Source organism: Cyanistes caeruleus, chromosome 1, assembly GCF_971803275.1.
Source record: "Cyanistes caeruleus chromosome 1, bCyaCae1.hap1.1, whole genome shotgun sequence".
Taxonomy (NCBI): Eukaryota; Metazoa; Chordata; class Aves; order Passeriformes; family Paridae; genus Cyanistes; species Cyanistes caeruleus.
The window spans coordinates 125,038,684-125,056,719 of record NC_141701.1 but is presented as its reverse complement, the minus strand read 5'-3'; the positions used below and the strand labels follow the sequence as shown (position 1 = coordinate 125,056,719).

General features: G+C 37.3%; 2 long non-coding RNA genes across 2 annotated transcripts in view; one reads left to right on the top strand and one right to left on the bottom strand.

The window, feature by feature from the left end:
* The window catches only part of LOC111924268 (uncharacterized), a 301,030-nt gene that overhangs the window by 126,915 nt on the left and 156,079 nt on the right, over positions 1-18,036 (top strand). The window lies entirely within an intron of this gene.
* On the bottom strand, positions 11,857-16,325 carry LOC147655879 (uncharacterized). The gene is made up of 3 exons (XR_015280355.1): positions 16,203-16,325; positions 12,177-12,246; positions 11,857-12,059 (listed from the first exon to the last, which is right to left on the bottom strand). It is a non-coding gene; the product is annotated as an uncharacterized LOC147655879 (long non-coding RNA).

Sequence of the window (18,036 nt, the reverse complement as noted above, 5' to 3'; positions counted from 1 at the left end):
AATGTCAATACTATGAAAAAAATCTTCTGAAAAAAACCCAAACAGACAAATACCCCCCTACAAAATACCCAACAACCTAAGTCCAAACCTCTCTGGAGATCTGTAATTGCTACTTCATCATGGAGGGAGGAGGGCTATTTCAAAGGAACCTGCAAGTATGGAAGACCTGTGTTGTCAGGAGCTGGACAGTTTAAGGTCAGTCTTCGATATAGATATAAATGGATTTGACTTTGGAAGGCAATGAGATTTTGCACCTGGCAAGTAGAACTTCTAAAATGTAGTCAAAATGCCAATCTGAAAACCAAGCCTCAGACATTTCTGCACATGGCTTTAGATACTGTCTAGTCTTTATACTGTCTCTTTGTCTCCAAGAATACCCAGAGAGTTACAGCCATGCTGTCATCCCTTTGTTGTCCTTTTCTTCTGTGCGTTTAAGTTCAGAAATGGTGTCAAAGGTTCAGTTGCCAGACCAGGCTGAAGTTGCCTGCTTGTCACAACTATGTGATCTGATCTTAAATGATACCTGTGTAGACACAGATATGAAAGCTAGAAGAGTGGATTTGAATGTCAGCAGTCAATTGTCCATGTGACCAAGAGCATTTGCAGCATATGACAACATCTGGCCGGGAGCCTAGACAGTGATACCTTCTAGGCATGGGGGAAAAGTTACTCTAGATTATCTATGCTTTGATTTTACTCTATGAAAAAGCCCAATAGAGCAGTCAGGCATACTGTGAAATGGATTTTGCATGGCAGCACCGCAACATTTCCAAATTTGGAAATGTTACAATTGTAAAAATAGCCAAGGTGTTGGAAAATGTTCATCGTTATCGTTGTCATGATAGTGTCCCTATGACTTTCTGAAGTGCTTGAAAGCAACTTTATGTCAAATGAATTAGTCTTTCTCTTGAGCTCTGACTACCTTCCCTGGAGCACACGGCTAACTTTCTTTCTTGACATTCATGGTAGCGAACTCCTTGAATCTTTGGGGTGTTTTGTGAGTATCCACTGGCTGTGCAATTGCATTGTGAGGAATTGCTGCAAGAAATAGTATTTTTTTAGTACTGTACTGGCTAGTTTTATGAAACTAGATCAGTTGTCACAGAGTTGTGTTTTGATTTGATCTGATGTTACACAGGCCGTGGGAACAATAAAGTCCAAGTCCTACCTCTAGGCTGAGGAGGTACCCTGAAAATAGACCTCCCTGTTAGCTGTAACTAGTGAGACTTAACATCACTGTAGGGGGAGATGAAGGAGAGCAATCAAATATTTACCTAGAAGACAAGCTCCAGGGTTAATCTTTGAAACCAGGGTGGCTGGTTGGCATGTGCAGGTGTAGCACTTAGTCCTGACATGTGTCTGGGGCTGCTGAGTGTTGCTGCAATACACATAAAAGCATTTAAAACATGAGAGCAATGCAGACAGATGAGTGCACTGGGTTTAGAAATGTTAAATCACACCCACAAACTACTTTCCTTTGTGCACTGCCTGACCCTGTGGGACATTCCAAAGGAGAAGTAAATGGATATGCCTGGGCTGACCTACCTCACATACTGCCTGCAAGTTAGTTGTGCTGGGAAAAGAGCAACATGTATTGAATATCTTTATTCCAGCCTATATGACGGTGGATAAAAGAATTTTTTTTTATAGTGAAAACCAAATTATTAAATGCTTGAATGTAAAGATAATCAGAGAAATTATTTGCAGTAGAAATTCTTTTCATTATAATTTATTTTTAGCATCAAAGCAAAAACATAGCCTATAACCCTTTCTAATAATATCTCAATGTATGTTTTTGAAATAATAGCAGTGTTTCCTACTAACTCTTGCACAATTCTGTGTTGTTGCAGTGTGTAAAATTCCCAGTGAAAAAAATAAATATACAGCATTCTGTAGTTGGCAGACCTATAAACGTTTTTCTTTTTTTAGTTTACAACAGGAGGAAGAGAGAGGAAACAGATTTATGGTGCTTTGGTTCAGTCTAATCATTAATTATGGCGAAAAAGAAAGAGAAAAACAATCTCAAATGTATTGCCTTGAAATGCCTTCCCTTTTTAACTGGTATTGAAACTATTTGTTCCCTGCAACTTTTCCAAAAGTAAGGATTTAATTGCATATGCAGTCACTACTTTGACATACCCCGTTCTTTCAAGTATTCACACAGTCCCATACTGAGCCCGGACAGCCCGAGCTCTCTGGCATGCACACAGCAGGCAGGATCTCTCCAGCTGTGCATCTGGTAGAGCCATTTACATCTATTTACACTGCAAAAGCCATTTACATCTATTTACACTGCAAATCCTTCTGCAGGACAGACAGAGCTGTGTGCCTGGTAGGTGCTTACTCAGGAAGGAATAAACTGCTTTTAGGACAAGGGCTGTGTGGCATGTCACCTTGCAACTATAGTGGGGAGATCTGTGTTCTGAATGTGCTCCCAGGGAATGGGCAGAGGGATTGTTTGTTTCAATTGAAAGCTAGTTAAATACAAAATGACATTATACAGGTTATTCTGCAGGTCTTCTGTAAGGAGTTTTCAGGACTCTGTCAGTCAGTGACAAAATAAAAAAACATCAAATTTTTGTTATTAAATTTGGCAGAGTACATGGTGTCAGCAAGCTTCAGGGTATTATTCTGAACCAAAGTTTCATTTAAGGCCACTAAAATAAGTACATTTCTTCAGAAATAGCTTTTCAAGATTTCCTTCAAAACTAAGATGAAACAATAGTAATTAATGAGTGAAAATTATTATAATAAGTTAAAAGTAGCTGTTAAGGTCACAGTTACAGGAAATGAGACATCAGAAAACGTAAGCATGAGCAGTTAAATACCAAGCTATTTTTCAAGGGCCTAGTGAACCTTACTGACATAAGGCAGAAAACATCAAAGCATCAGTGTAAGCATCAGTGCTCACACTCTGCCATATGAGCCATCAAACCAGACTCATTCAGGGCTACCAAAGCATAAAGTTTCTGGTAAAAATAATCTGCAAGGTTGTCTTGGCTGGAGTAGGTGTGGTCTTTGTAAAACATCAGTTTCCAAACCATGTGCAGTGAAGAAAAGAGCTGCCAATTGAAGCTGTTACCTGCTCTGGGCTGAATGTTCCTACAGGCTTAAATCTTTCCATGGCCACGCAATGTTTCCTTCCAGGGGTGGGATGGGTAGCAGAGGGTTGACTGAATTCCCCTTAAACCTTCCCAGGAAGATTTGTCAGAACTTGTCTGTCCAGACAACTAAGGATTGTGGGAGAAAGGAGTTAAATAATAATTTACTCTATAAGCAAACTTCAATTTACCTCCACTTAAAAAAAAAAAGACAAGTTTTGACGTTTTAATTTCAATCTCTGCAATACAGTTTAGGAGTATCTGATTTCTCTCTAGCAGCTTTGCTTGTAAAACTGATTAATCATAACATACCTTGTATACTTTGATGCTAGGACAATCACCCCTAAAAATCTGGTATTTTTTCAAAACAGGTTGATATGGCTCTGTACCAAATTCTTGTCACTATTATATGGTCTCTGGGCTCTAATTCTCTAGAGTCCTTTAGAGCTGCCAGGCTAGGATCCTAATGCTGTGATCCAGCTGCTAGGTGGTTAACATAACATGATACAAGCACAGGTGTTTCCCTTTCTTTTGGGAAGAATAACACTCTTAATTGCAGCTGGAGAGCCAGAAATTTTGTCTATTATCAGCACCTTTCAGAGAGGTAGAGTGGTTAAAAGAGCTAGAGCTTGTTGCTAAATAATTTTGGCTGAATAATAAATAAATACATTAGAAAGATTTAATCCAGCAATACAATTAATTTTACACAGATAGGTTTAAATATATTTTATATTTGAATTATTTTTTTCAAACACTGGCCTACTAAAATTAAGAGGTTTTATTTCTGAGATTGAAACATTGGTCCAAAAATAAGATCTCACAAACAGTGCCAAATTTACTTTGATGCACTGAGGCTGGAATTTTCACTGTACACTCTTTTGTTTGTCTTCTGTCAGCCATAGAAGAAGGAATTCTCAAGCTTTATTTTTCTCCTCACTGGGGCAGGTGTGACCATCTTCTGTACTATGCTGAATTGTGTTATTCTCCCAAGAACATCGGTGAATTCTTAGTGGAGCTTACAGTCAAACATAAGATTTTCATAACAGGCTTTTTTTCTATTGACTTTTTGACCTGAGAGCATAAACTGCATATAATGAGTTTCTATTTGCATAGTGATTTCAGAGAAAACAGTGTGCAGATGCAGCCAAAGTTGAGACAGGTCTCTTCTTGCTTCTCACTGTGGTATAGGACTGTATTTTTTTTTTAATTTAAAACATTTTTCTATAACATAATTTTCTTTTTAAAACCTTTAATTAAATGTTAAAGAAGCTGTATTTTTACTTCAGTTTGCCTAATGCTGTGAGTCATCCCATGAGGAGGTGCTTTAGCTGTGCTGTGAGAGATGCTTGCTGAGGTCTGTCCCAGGCAGAGCTGCACGCTGCAGTTTACCTCAGCATGTCTCTATAGTCACTATGTTTTAAAGCTAGGATGGATGTGTACATTGCTCTCTCAGTGTAGCTCTTACAGAACTCTTCTTTTGTGATGTCAAACCCCTGGTAGGTCTGTTGAATGAAGTCTGGGCTCTTTGTTCTGCTGTAACATAGAATAAGATGCACAATGAACACTTAAAGGATGGCGAAGCTACCCCTTTAAACAGATGTTTTCAGGTTTGTTAGCCATTGACAATAACTGAGCAATCTGGTCTAATCTGCAAGTTGAGTCCAACTTTGTATTTGATTTTGTCTATGCTCTGAGTGTGGCCCTGCTGCAGAGATTCTTTCCAGACTAAACTATTCCAGAAGTTTATGGACATTCAAGCTTATTCAATTTTTTGATCAAGTGTGAAAAAATATAAATATTTGAATGCTCATTTGTTCTTTGCTGACCTGTTCTGCATTTCTAATAGTCTGTTTGTCATAGGGCTTTCCTTTCCCATAGTTCTTAGTTAATAAAATGTCTGCTAGCTAACAGTGACATTGCAGATCTGTAGTGCTTTCCATGTGCAAAAGTTGCTGTAGCCACATTACTTTCATTCTACTGAAATTTGTTTCCTGTGAGGTTTAGTGCTGTGTGAGTAGACACCCTTTTGTAGAACTGCCCTCCTTCTCAGGACTCCTGTTTTTTCTCTCTCAGATCTCTTTACAGAAGTTCTTCTACAAGCTCACCTTAAGCCACTTAACTTGTGTGTAAGCTTAAACTGTTTAGATATTAGGTAATGGATAGCCTTTGTTCTCTGAATCCAAAGCCAGTTCCTGGGCCTCACAGGGGAAATTCCTGCAGCAGCTCTGCAGAGCAGTGACAGTGCACAGCCAGGGCTGGACAGCTCTTTTCCCAGTGGTGTCCCACTGTCACACTTTGCCTTGCTGCAGAGCCCTTGGCTACAGCTGTCGCAGCTCATTTCCTTGCACTTCTGCCCTTGAGAAGCAGCAGCAGCAGGATAATGCTCAGATCTCTGCTGCTGCTGTTCACACATGAGTGCAAGCTACCCACAGAGGTCAATTTGTGTGAAAACTATGAAACAGAGTGGCTGAACTGTGGGCAGATAATTTTGCCTTTAGCAGTCTCAAGAGGAAAAATGAGACAGTAGTGGGTGCAGTAATATCTTCAGCCACCACAGCTATGTGCTTCAGTGGACACGTCAGACTCTTGGGATGAAACCTGAGGGAAAAAAACCTACCTGCACTACTGTAAAATTTTAGGAATTTGATTTCTGCTCTAAATACAAAATATGAGTTTGTAGCTTCTTATCTATAAGACAACACTCCAGAAAAGAGATTGTGTTGTGTAATAACTGTAGCCATTGCTTTCTGCGCTATAGACTTGATTAATCCTATTTATAGTAAGAAATAGTCTGCGTATTTCCATAAGGAGATGTAAATCACAAGGTTTTCTGCAAATATTCATGTTACGAAATGTGAATGAAACCGTTTTAGCCTTAAGTTGTCTTTTCCTCAAATGATTCTTCCTTCCAAAAGAATCTGGTACTGGATTCAGAAGAGATGTCATCCCTGGATTTTGCTTGATAAGGAAGGATTTTACATCCAAATATTTCAAGACTTTAGCTCTTGAGTCTGGATGTGGATCAACTTCCTGCTGGAACAAGACTGTCATCGCTCTTCTTGTGCCCCGCTTTCCACAAAGACAGTTCAGACATGGGAAAAAGACAGTTTTGTCATGCCCTAAATGTTCCCTACTCTATAATATGAAATCAGAGAATATGAGTTGCAAGACTTGTCTTTGTGATAAACAAACCATTTGTAGCCATCTTCTTCCTTTCTTCACAAGATTTTGCAGCGCAAAACTTGGCATAAATTTTAGATCAATTGTCCTAGTTCCAGGTAGGAACATACTAACACCTTCATGTTGTTATCTCTTGATAGTAGAAAAGTACAAGCATTCCAAGCTCTGACTTTTAGCAAATCTTGTCTTAACAAGAGAGATTTGATTCTGCAGACTGAACACAGGAATCCTACACAACATGGCCTGCCAGGGGTTTACTTTAAGCTTGAAGTACTCAGCAGATGAGACAGATTCAGACTAGTTATTCACTGAAGCACAAAAGCAAAACTCACAGTCACCCATAGGTGTAAACCAAAGGAAATGGTATTTTTCCATGAATAAGAAAAATGGAAGAGCAGATCTCTCTATTGCTCCTGCAGGGACTTGAAATCCAAAAGAGCTCCAAGACAATATCTTGTACTCTTCGCAGAAAGTGTTCCACAGCAGGGCAGCACAGAGTGAGGCTCAGGAGTCACAGAACAGGCAGCAAGATATGAGTCCTGTTTGCAGCATCACTGAACAATTGCACCTGTTGAACTGAGAAAATAGGACTCCTGTCTCATCTCTTTGAATGGACTTGGCCTGTTGCTTTTGAAATCCTAGCTTTGGGAGGAACTCTGTAGTAGTTGGTATTTACAGTAGATGGAACAAAATCCTCTCACTGTTACACAGCATGTTTAATTGATCTAGAAGTTTATTTTAGCCCAGAACCAACTTTTCCATCTCCAATTCACCTTCAAATTGACTGCCAGATTCCTATTCAGAAAACCATAAGTCTAGCAGAATTAAGGTCAGACTTCAGCAGCTGGGAAATCATAGATCCTCTGCACACAGAGTGACAACCTTTCTGCTGGGAACCCTGCAGCACTTACATGCACTTACGCTCTCTCTAGAAGCTCATGGAGAAGGCAAGAGCTAACATGTTAAAAATTATATTTTTATCATTAATATTCAGTGTCCAACAAATAAATAATTAGAAGATAATAAATTATTTTAGAAATTTCAAAAGTGGGAACTCTAACAAGCCCTGTGTGACAGAAACATTATAAAAGAGATGTTTAACTGAACCTGTTTTTGTTTTCCACCACACAGCTCACCTTCCTCTCTGGCTTACTAACTGTGGCATCAGAAAATGCATGTTCAGAGGAGGTGGTATAAATCTGCCTCTATTATTACTGCACTGTGCATATACCAAAGAACTTTATTAGATGAAGCCAATTTTTTCTGTTAGATTGAGTCCGTTGTATTCTGCAATTTTGAACTCGTGTGTTAATGTTGTGTTAATGTTACGTGGTTTTGAACCAGGTTTAAGACGTTCAATGGACAATTCTTGTATGATCACATTTCCCTCTTCAAAACAGGAAACCCTGAAGCACTTTCAGTATCTCTGTAGACTGCACACTGTACATTAAAAGAAAAACAAAAGAAAAGGCATATTGTGCCACCACTTTGGAACCCCCCTTCTCCCCTTTCTTATACACTTCCTTTTTCAAAGTAACATTACTGAAACTATTTAATTTCAGAGGACAGATAAATCATGAAGCTGAATCAAATATAGATGATGTAAAACTTTGTCAAGGTTACAGACCAGGCCTTCACAGTGCTTCCTTTGTATTTCACTTGAAATGGTGATTGTCTTCCTGTTCCAATACCATTCTCTTTCCTTCTATTCAGGAGTTTTCTATTACCCTCCAGACTATTGTATGACTACACAAGTAACACAAAGTCCTTTTTATGGTAGAAATCAGGCACGAAATAAACACACCTTAATCCTGCACTATCAAAACCTTCTTTCTTTCTGTGTGTAAATAGAGTTAAAAAAAAAACAAGTCAGAAATCTATGAACCCAATGTTGCAGTGTTAGCCAGCTGGCAAACTCTTAAAAGTCCTGGTGAAGTCCACTGCCTCTTTGATACAGCTCTGCTGCTGCAAACAATTGCCCAGTAATGAGACTGTTCCAACTTCCTATACTGACAGTCACGGTGCTGACTTTAGCCTCTGTAGAAAAGGAAACGATACACAGACATGTGAAGTGGGGAGTCTGGGCCTCTTAATGACACCAAACTTTGGAATTTTATTCTTTCCATATGTTTACTCAGCCCTTTCCTATTCTTGTATCCTGCATAATAAAATCGTTTATTCAAGTGTTGTTTTATGCCTTTTGGTTCTACACAGTTATGTGAGAGGAAAAAGGAGGAAAGAGCTTTTTCCTTTGTGCAAGCTGCAGTCCTTCCAGCTTCTCCTTCCTGGTGTCAGCAATTCACAAGGAAAGGCAGTGGTCCCAGTGGCCATCAGCAACTGTTGAACATATGAAGGCGCTGTTAATTTTCACCATTCTGATTTGTATCACTTGGGTTAGTGAGGAACAATATGATCCTTCCACAGAGAACTGCTTAGAACAATAGCCTGGCCTCAGACATAGGAAGGTATTTTGGTAATTTATCTTGTCCTTTCTCTTGGAACAGATAATTTTTCTCTCTTGGCCCATTCCCCCCAAACCTCATATCAATTTCCCACAGATTTATGAACAATTTGTCCATGTCTGACATAATTCTGCATACTAATAGTCAGTAAGGAATTAGAACTCTTTTTAGTATTTGTCTCACGTTTTGTGATCACTAAAATAATTAAGTATGCAGCATGATTGCCTTAAGGATTCCTGAGCTTGGTTTTCTCACTGCTTACGCAATTTGAGTTCAAGGATTTTTTCCACTACAGCTGCCAGAATTGTCTTGTGATCCTGAAATCATTTGGTCAATTGAGCATCTGTTAGGCAGCCTCTGCCTTGCCAAGCTCTTTGCAGTGCAGTATTTGGAGCAAAGGAGAAAGATGGGAAGCTACCATCATATATATTGCACTAGCAGAAAATTATCAATAAATAGGTTACTCCACCCTTGCTCTCATTATAGTGACCAAGTGTTGGCTTTGCAAAAGTCTTTTATCTGTCTTGGGTTTATTGGTGATGTCACTCTTGTAAACAGTATATGGTTCTCAGATGCTTTGTTGGGAGCTCTAGAATGCTGCAGCCCAAGCAAGCAGAAACAAACGGTACTTCGCATATTTAGTTTGCATGTGTTCTCAAAGATTTGCATATACTCAAAAATATCAGTGTTGTTTTGTAAAAAAAAAACCTTCTTTGGGTGAAATGCCAGGAATTTTATTTAGAAGAGCTTAGTAGAGGCACTGTCGTAGATTATAGTGGTGGAAAATCGTGACCTGATGACATAGGTGGCAGGAAATTCAAGAAAAAATTATTACTCTAAGAGCAACAAGTAAATAGACATGCCTTATTTCAAAAAGCAACTGAAAAGACTTGCCAAAACAGATTTTTAAATGGGTTTGGATGGTTATAACTTACATATATATAATCTTGAGGTATAAAGTGTGTCCTGTGGAATGAAGTTCTGATAGCTGAATGCCTGATCAGAGCCATGTTTTGCTTGTGCTTTGATCCTCAGTGCAGGAGAAAATGTGTCATATATTCCTGGTATCCGCCCAATCCAGTCTAGAACATTATAGCATTTATCTGGAATGTAAAATCACCACTTAATTAACTTTTGCACTAGCATACACATTCCTTTCACTTCTTCAAGTGTGAATTAACACAGCTCAGGCTTGGATTTTCAAAGCAGCTTTGGTGAATTAGTTATCCAAATCCCATAAAAACTAATTCTGAACAATATTTATATTTTGTGTGGTTTGAGTTCACTGTAAAGTAAAATGCAGCTTTACAGTTTTATTTTAGATACAGCTCATGCTGATGGCTTAATATTATTTGGACAATGAGTTTGGGCAGCAAGAGGCTCTAATTATTTTCTATAGTAAAATGAAACCCTTTATAGTGTTTTTCATTAAGATGTCTGTCAGCTCTGGTTAAGTGTATTTTCTCGCTTTATTTCTAAAATTAAAAATAGTATCTGATCCAGAACACACAAAAAACAAACTGAATCAGCAGAGGAAAAATGTACATTATAATTTTTCATTGATACAATAATCTAAGAAATAAGATTAAGAATGATAAATTATTCATAGAGGAAAGTCTAGTTCTTCTGTGAATGTCTTTTAACAAATGAACTTCCAGGAGGTCTGATTGTCACTGACACACAATGCAGAATTTAGGATACTTCAAGGATGCATGTGTTAAATTGGAATTCCCTTGGAATAGAATGATGAGGGAGATGATGGGGGTGATTTTATGGAGACATCAAAAGGACTGCATATTTAGAGGACAAGTTGGTGTCTGTCAAAAGGGAGCACAAAACTTTATGAAACAAGGGTATGTCAAGCATAAAAAAGCACGTCGTAAAAACAATTTTTCAGTGCCCAGAGGCTATGTCAAGTTAGGCCTTGTGAGGATAGAAATGCAGCAAGAGGTGATCATGAAAGCCATGATTTTAAAGTTTATGAAAAACTGGATTGAAAGTTCAGCATTATTCTTGAATTTTGCCTTCTATGGTATTTTTCCCTCCCCTCTTTTTCTAGTCACATTTAGTTCCCACAGAGCACTCTTGTCTCTGAATCAGAGAATGAGGGGAAAAAGCCCCAAAGTCCTGTTGCTGAGGTTTATTTTGGTTTGGGGTTTTTCTTGTTGTTTTTTTTACAATTTTCTTTCTTTTATGGACTTATGCAATAGAAGCAACCAAAACCAAAATATATATTCTCAAGATTCAATGTTTTTTCTTATTAAAAATATGGTAGGAAATATTTTTGTATCACTGACATCAGCTCCAGTATTCTCTTAGTGAGCTGAGACATGGAAAACATAGAAATTCATCACATATATCCAGGTACTAAATCTTGAAGCCTAGATTCCAAAAAAGGGTTTGAAACAGTCTGAGGAAATGGGTTTGTTTAAAAGGAAGACTTGAGAGCTTTGTTTTGACTCAACACATGTATTCAGACAAAAGTTCCAGACCTTTGAAATTTTGCCAGGCACACTTTAAAGCCAGGAAAATGATGGTTTATTGTGTGTACAGTTTATTGTTATTGTTATTTATGATTTGCTTAAATCTGATAGTGTGTTCAGTGCTGTGCAAGACATAGATATCATGCTATCTAGACTGAAGAGTTCATAATGTAAACATCTCCTGGGATTTTTGTGCTTTCAATTAAGGAACAAAATTAAACCAGTGTTCTCCATGGCAAAAAAAAATCATTTGGATTCAACATGCAAAGAGATTATGTCAATATTCTAACTCCATTTAGTTACAAATATCAGACTGAAGAAGTGAATGGATGAATAGTATTTGACTTTTTATTAAAATCTTCCATTCTGCATAACTTTATCCTCTCTTTCTTGGTTTCACATCACAGCTCTACTCTACCACTAGAAAAAAAAAAAAAAGGAAATAAAAAAGAAAAAAAAAAAAAAGAAAGAAACAGGTGAGAAAGCTTACTTCACATCCCTTATTAAAATAACATATCTTCCTGCTGAAGGGAAAACAATGATACAGCAGAAACTATGGACTCTTTTTGTAATTTATTACAGAAATTTTAAACAGTGAATGATGGAAATTATATTTAATTCAACGAAACCTTATGTACTCCTAAGGCTTCAGATTTCAAACAACATACATCCCTATAATCATATCAACAACTATATTTGGATAAACTTCCAAATATGTTTTTTTTAATGTTTTTTTCCATCTCTTGCACAGTGGAAAGGAATAGAACCAGGACTTGCAAAAACTGCATGTTCCAGTGCTTCTGTGAAGAGAGGTCTTCTTTCATAATGCATTGCTGCCAGATAAAAAGGGAGTAGAATTTTTATTCAAAAGATGAAAACACCAGATCAGATAAGAATCACAGAAAAAAATTCTTAATCAGATCTCAAAAGTATGAATGAAGAACAAATACCTTTACTCTTTTCTCCCTGGTCTTACTTCGTATCTTTGATGTGTTCTGCTTGAAAATTGGAATGTAAAACCTGGGAAAAAACACCATGCACAATGTAAGAAAGTGATATAAAAGGATGCTATGAGCCTCAATACTTATGGTTACAAATACAAAGGATTCTTCCATCATGTGCCTAGCAAATAAACTCCAGGCTTTATTCCAAGCAAATACCTCTTACCACAGAAAAGACTGAAGCACATCACATCCTAAAACCTGGGCAGAAAGGACTTTCCTTTGAGTTTTACCTGTTTCATAAAACACTTAAGACAGAAGTAGAATTACCTTAAAAAGAAGAAACTACCCTTGAAATTCCCCTATCCTGAAATATTTTTAGATGCAGAATTTCAAGCAGATTATTTTGCCATCAACATGAAATACTGTCAGAGAGATTAGGAAAACTTTGTTTGTTTTCACTGGGCAGGATTTAACTTTCCTATCTTCCTGAATCACGGAGATCAGTCTCTTGATGTCTCTTCTTGAAAACAGAGAAACTTTGCAGTCCATGATAAGTATTGACTAGTCTAAGCTAAAACAATTGTTGCAGTAGGTGATTTGGCCATGGTCAGTAACTGAAGATCTCTTAAATGGATGGAGGCAAGCATAATGACCAGCGTAATTTTCATTTAATTATGGGAAAAACAATGTAGGGCTAGAAATTAGGGCTCTTGGTTTGTTTCCAGACCTGAAGTGCTTTTTATGGGTAGCATTGCAGGAAGGTATTTGCAAGTACTCAATGCTTTTAATTCTGATTTGTTGGGACCAAAGCCTCTGCAAATGGCCTTGATGTTTGGTGACCCTCAGTTTTCTCAGCTATATAATTTAGACTATAATGTCTAAATTATAGACACAGAATGAGTAATTAATTAATGTTTGTAAAACATGCAGAGAGCCCCTGGTTAAAATATACTTTGAATATGCAACCAAACTATTGTTCAAGTTGGTGGGCATTCTTCCTAGGGTCCAGCTTTCTAACCAAGAAAGATCCAGACCTTTGAAATTTTGCCAGGGGCACTTGAGAAGAAAAGAGTTATGGCACTTTTCAAAGTACACAAACTCTGAGGATAAACATAAAAAATTATGCTGGTGCTATTAGACCCATGTGGCAGCTGACTGTAGAAAATTTCATTAATGGAGCACTTTGAGGCTCTCATTTCCAGCACTTCGAGCTAGTCATTGGAAGCAGCAGCCTTCCTGCACATAAATAAATCTGTATATTTCCATATCTGAAGGATGCCAGAAGCTGAAGAGCAAAACAAGAACAAGACAAAGGCACAAACCATCAGAAAATGGAGAAAAAAAAATCACCAAAGCACCCGAAGCTTCATAGATAATGGAAAGAGTGCTTGAGATAGCAAAGTGCTTAACTGCAAGCCCAGGGGCATAGTAGCATTGCAGGATAGAGACTTTCCATGCTTGAGTTATAACATGTGGATCTGAGCTAATATATTGATAGCAAAGTGCTCAGGGCCTAATTCACTCTCAGTAGTACAATTTGAGCTGAACAGTACCCTGAGGACACAGAGGTGGAAGGGGCAATAGGCCAGCACATTTCTGAAATGTTATGAAAAGAGGGGAGTGTTGCTCATGTTTGGAACTGCTCTCAAGAGGAGATTGCACAAATATAAAAAAAATGAGATGCAGAGCTCTCCTGCTCTCCTAGAGCAAGTAATTAGAAGCTGCAAATCATAGATGGCTCTTTTGAGGGTCTTTGTCCTGTAGATTGAAATGCTGTTCTAATGCAATCGTTAAAAGAAATTCAGAAGCCTTTTTTTGCTTTCTGCTTGTATAAGGCCTGATCTTCAGTGAATACATAGATTAGATTTAACAGGTTTTGGATTAAAATCCTAGTGCCAGGAAGAATTGCCCAGGAGAAATCTTGTAAGATAATGTACTTCAGCAGAGAAGTGGGCTGTAGAAAAATGTGTGAGCATTACATGTGAGCATTGAATTTGCTTCTGGTAAATATCCAAGTGCTTCTTCTGTTGTCATTCTGAGTTTCTTTCTCCCTTGTACATTGTGCAGATTTGTTAGTTAGGTACTACTTGCTTTAACTCTGCTTTATTTTGTATTTTAAAACAGAAAAAATATTAATCTAGAATATTCAGTAAAATTTAGGGAAATTTTACAATTTTAGATTTGGCAGAAAATATAGATTCATTATTTGTTTCTGCTCTCTTATCAGCTCTTGAAACTTAGAAAAATATTTTATTTTGCTATTTAATGATCTGATAAAGTGCCTGAGAAATGATCTCCCTTTTTCTGCTTACCTCCTACTCATGATATATGAATGAAAAAATAGCTTTCTTCATCATCTGTTGCAAACAATCACGTTCTTATCATTTACAAGAACCAAAAGAACAAGAAGAGGGAATAAAAACTCTGAAGAGAGCATATGAAAATGAGTCAAATGTGTCACATTTGTGATTACTTCACAGCACAGTGAATAATAATGCACACCACCTCTTTTTTTTTTTTAAAAAAACAGGGAAACAGTGCTGAACTAGTCCTTGCACAAGATGGAGTCTGGCCTCATACACAGAATATTTCCAGTTCTGCCTTTCATTCCTGTGTGAGAGCAGCCCTTTCTCCAAACTAGGTGTTCTGAAGGAATAGTAGGGATGGTCCAGGGTCACTACCTGCTGGGCATCACCTGCCTGGAGAGGCCCATGAAAATGAATGCTATTAATTTTTTCCAAGGCATCTTTTAGTGATGACTTGAGGAGAGTTAGCACAGAATCAAGCTTCTGGAAATAGATAATTTTCAGCTTTTAGTCTAGCAGTATATAAATACAGCAGTACAGAAAGATGTGCTTTAGAGCTAGTCAGTCAAATACAGGAAAGGCTTCATATTTTTAAAAGTGTTAGTAAGGAATCCTTATATAATTGAGAACAATTTTTCACTATTTCACACAACATCAAGGCTGGTTGTTTTTCTAAATTAACTAAATTAACTTCAAGCTGAACTTGATGCTGCATGAAGTCTCTGTGAGCTTGTCTTAGAGAAGAGTTCAGACATTAGAGTTTCTGGCCCTAAAATATTTGAAAGTGTAATAAAGCAGAACCTCACCACACTGTGTGTTTGTTTAAGTTATACTGAAACAACTATTGTTACACTAAAAGATATTGTGGCCATCATTGGTTCAATCCTATTTACAAAATGGTCTTTTGTGGTACGTGAGTTTAAAAAGCATTTATGTCTGATTTGCTGCTCTAACTCTGTGAACTTCTTCAACTGCTTTTAGGGAAATGGAGTTAAAATCAGAAACAGCATGTTCCAGAAATGGAATTTACCCTTTCACTTGCAGTATTCCTCTGGGGTTTTTATATATAGTTTTATTTGTTCTAAATAAAAAAGCAGACTCAGTGGCAAAATTTTATTGCAAAATTCCAAGAAATTAATGTCTCAAAATTTGATAGAAAAGAAAACTTGTTATATATACTTCTGTATAAAAGGTATTATTTCCCACTTGCCTGTTAAACTGGTACAGAACAGGAGATTATTATAATACACAGTAATGTGGAGAGAACATTTATACAGATTTCTGGCCAATGATAAGAGCAAATTCTCAGAGGAGATCCCATTAGAACCATCATGGGAAAGAAAAAGTTGCAACCATTTACTTTTTATTTATATATTAATTTAAAGTTTTGATTCTAAAAAAGCTCATTCAATCTTTGTTTCCTAGGAAACCTATCTGTTGAGATGTTTTATCACTGCTTGTTATTTCATCATCATTCATGACAGTGCAAAGTGGATTAAAATTCTATTAGCTTTGTGGTTGGTGGCATGAACAAAATCAAAATATGAGTTTTACACAAGGGCATAGCAATGAAAAAAAACTGCAGGGGAAAAGTTTTATGTTGATTCTTATGCACACTTACTGGAGACACAATTCAAAGAAAACTAGCAACAGAGTTTTTTTAAGTGGAAAACTCAAAGTAGCTCAAGGAAACCAGTGATAGGAATCATATAAGCATTTTTTTTACCCATCTTTGTGAAGGTCCTCATTTCCAGGCAGCTCTGCAGCTTTCTGAGTGACAGGAAACTACACACTGTAGCCTTCGGTTTCTGTGTCTTCTCTGAGGCTGTGTGCACCCAGCTGCACACAGTCCTTGCTGTGACTCTCCTATCTGGCCCTCCTGGTAGCCTTGAGCAGATAAGAATTGAAGAAGTGCCTGACCCCTGGTCCATAAATTCATTTCACTCTGACACTCCTTTAGGGAAGAGAGACATAATGAATGGACAAAAGGTAAAATAAAAACCTCAAAATAAGCAAATCCTATTGCAGTCATCACTAAAGTTCACAATCCTGGCTAATTGAATCTTTCATGCAAAAGAAATTGAAAGAGAGAGTTCAGTTGTAATGTCTTTCTCTCCAAAAACATAACAATTATGGTTGAGTTAGTTCCCTCAAATTTGGAAGCCCTGTATGCTTCATCTTCTACCAAATTAGAAAATGTTCTATTCAGCATGGTTTCTCATCATTCAGGAAACTCTTTTATCCTTTCATTGCAAGGTGCTGGGCTATCCCATGTAGACTATAGCAGTTTTTTCTTTTTTACTGTCCTTGTTCTAAGGTGGAAACAGAGAAGTTTACTGCAATAGCCTTTTTGTGGCAGTTGGTAAGAAATTCTGGGAATCAGACTCTGAAGGTGGGGAAATCTAGTTCTAGGTGCAGGAAAGCCTCAGTTAAAAAGCTGATGCCAGCTTCTACATTATAGAACTTGGATGGTTTTGACTGCCTCAAAAAACAGGAAAGAAATTAGGTACATCACAAAAATTAAATATCCACTCTTTGAACTCTTACAAAACTTTCTGCTTTAGATTTTGACATGTAAACATATAATTCATCTTCTTAGTAGCCAGAGCAGGGGAAATACTTAAAGCAAGGCTGAAGGAAAACTGCCAAAGTAAGGAAAAAAAAAAAGCAGGTTAAGAATGGAGTCATACTTTGAGTGTAATAGAAGGCTGAACAGAAACTGGTGTAAACTAGAGTTGCCCATTTTGTTTAAACAGAGGAAAGGAAGGACGTGTTGTACAGTGCCATTAATCTATTTTCTTTGCTTCTTACAGGACTAGGCAGCTGTTATCCCTGTTATCTGAGCAGGAGATTCTATGCAGCTACACTGACACGGTCATAACAAGTGACAGGGGAGTGCAGAGTGTATTTGCAACATTATCAGGGCAGGATTTTGTTAGGAGATCTCTCACCTCAGCTTATATGTGCAGTGTAGAAAACCACAGAATTAACTGTTGAGGTTTTTCCTCTCTTCTGTGTTCTACTGTTATTCATTTTAAATTTGTCAAATCAAATGTTGCATTGCTTTTAGCTTATAATACTGATTGAAAGATATTTTCAAGGAGAATTACTAATACCAGCAAGTTTGGCTGAAGTCCTAATGTAATGCTTTTGCTGAAGTCAGTCAGCAGGCGATTCTCTTTAACAGATATTAAATGTCAGCCTAGGAGACAAGTAGCCCCCACTGAAATCAATATCTGCTAGTGTAGTAGTCATTAGTGGTTATTCATTAAAACAGCAGGCTGCTTCTCCCACTGAATTAAAGACAAAATCCTTGCACCAAGTTGATCTCTCTATACTCTCTGAATTTTTTAAATGATAAGACAGGTTTATTAAGAATCAAGCTCTTTTGACAAGAAGTTACTTTCACAGGCTGGGTGGTTTTGAAAGCTCATAATAGGTGTATGAATGTGTAACATGATGAAAGCATCAAAATCTGACAAAAGGCTTAGCATTCCCACACATTAGTAAGAAATATTTAAATTGAAAACAAGTGGGAAATGACCATAAAATTCAAGTCT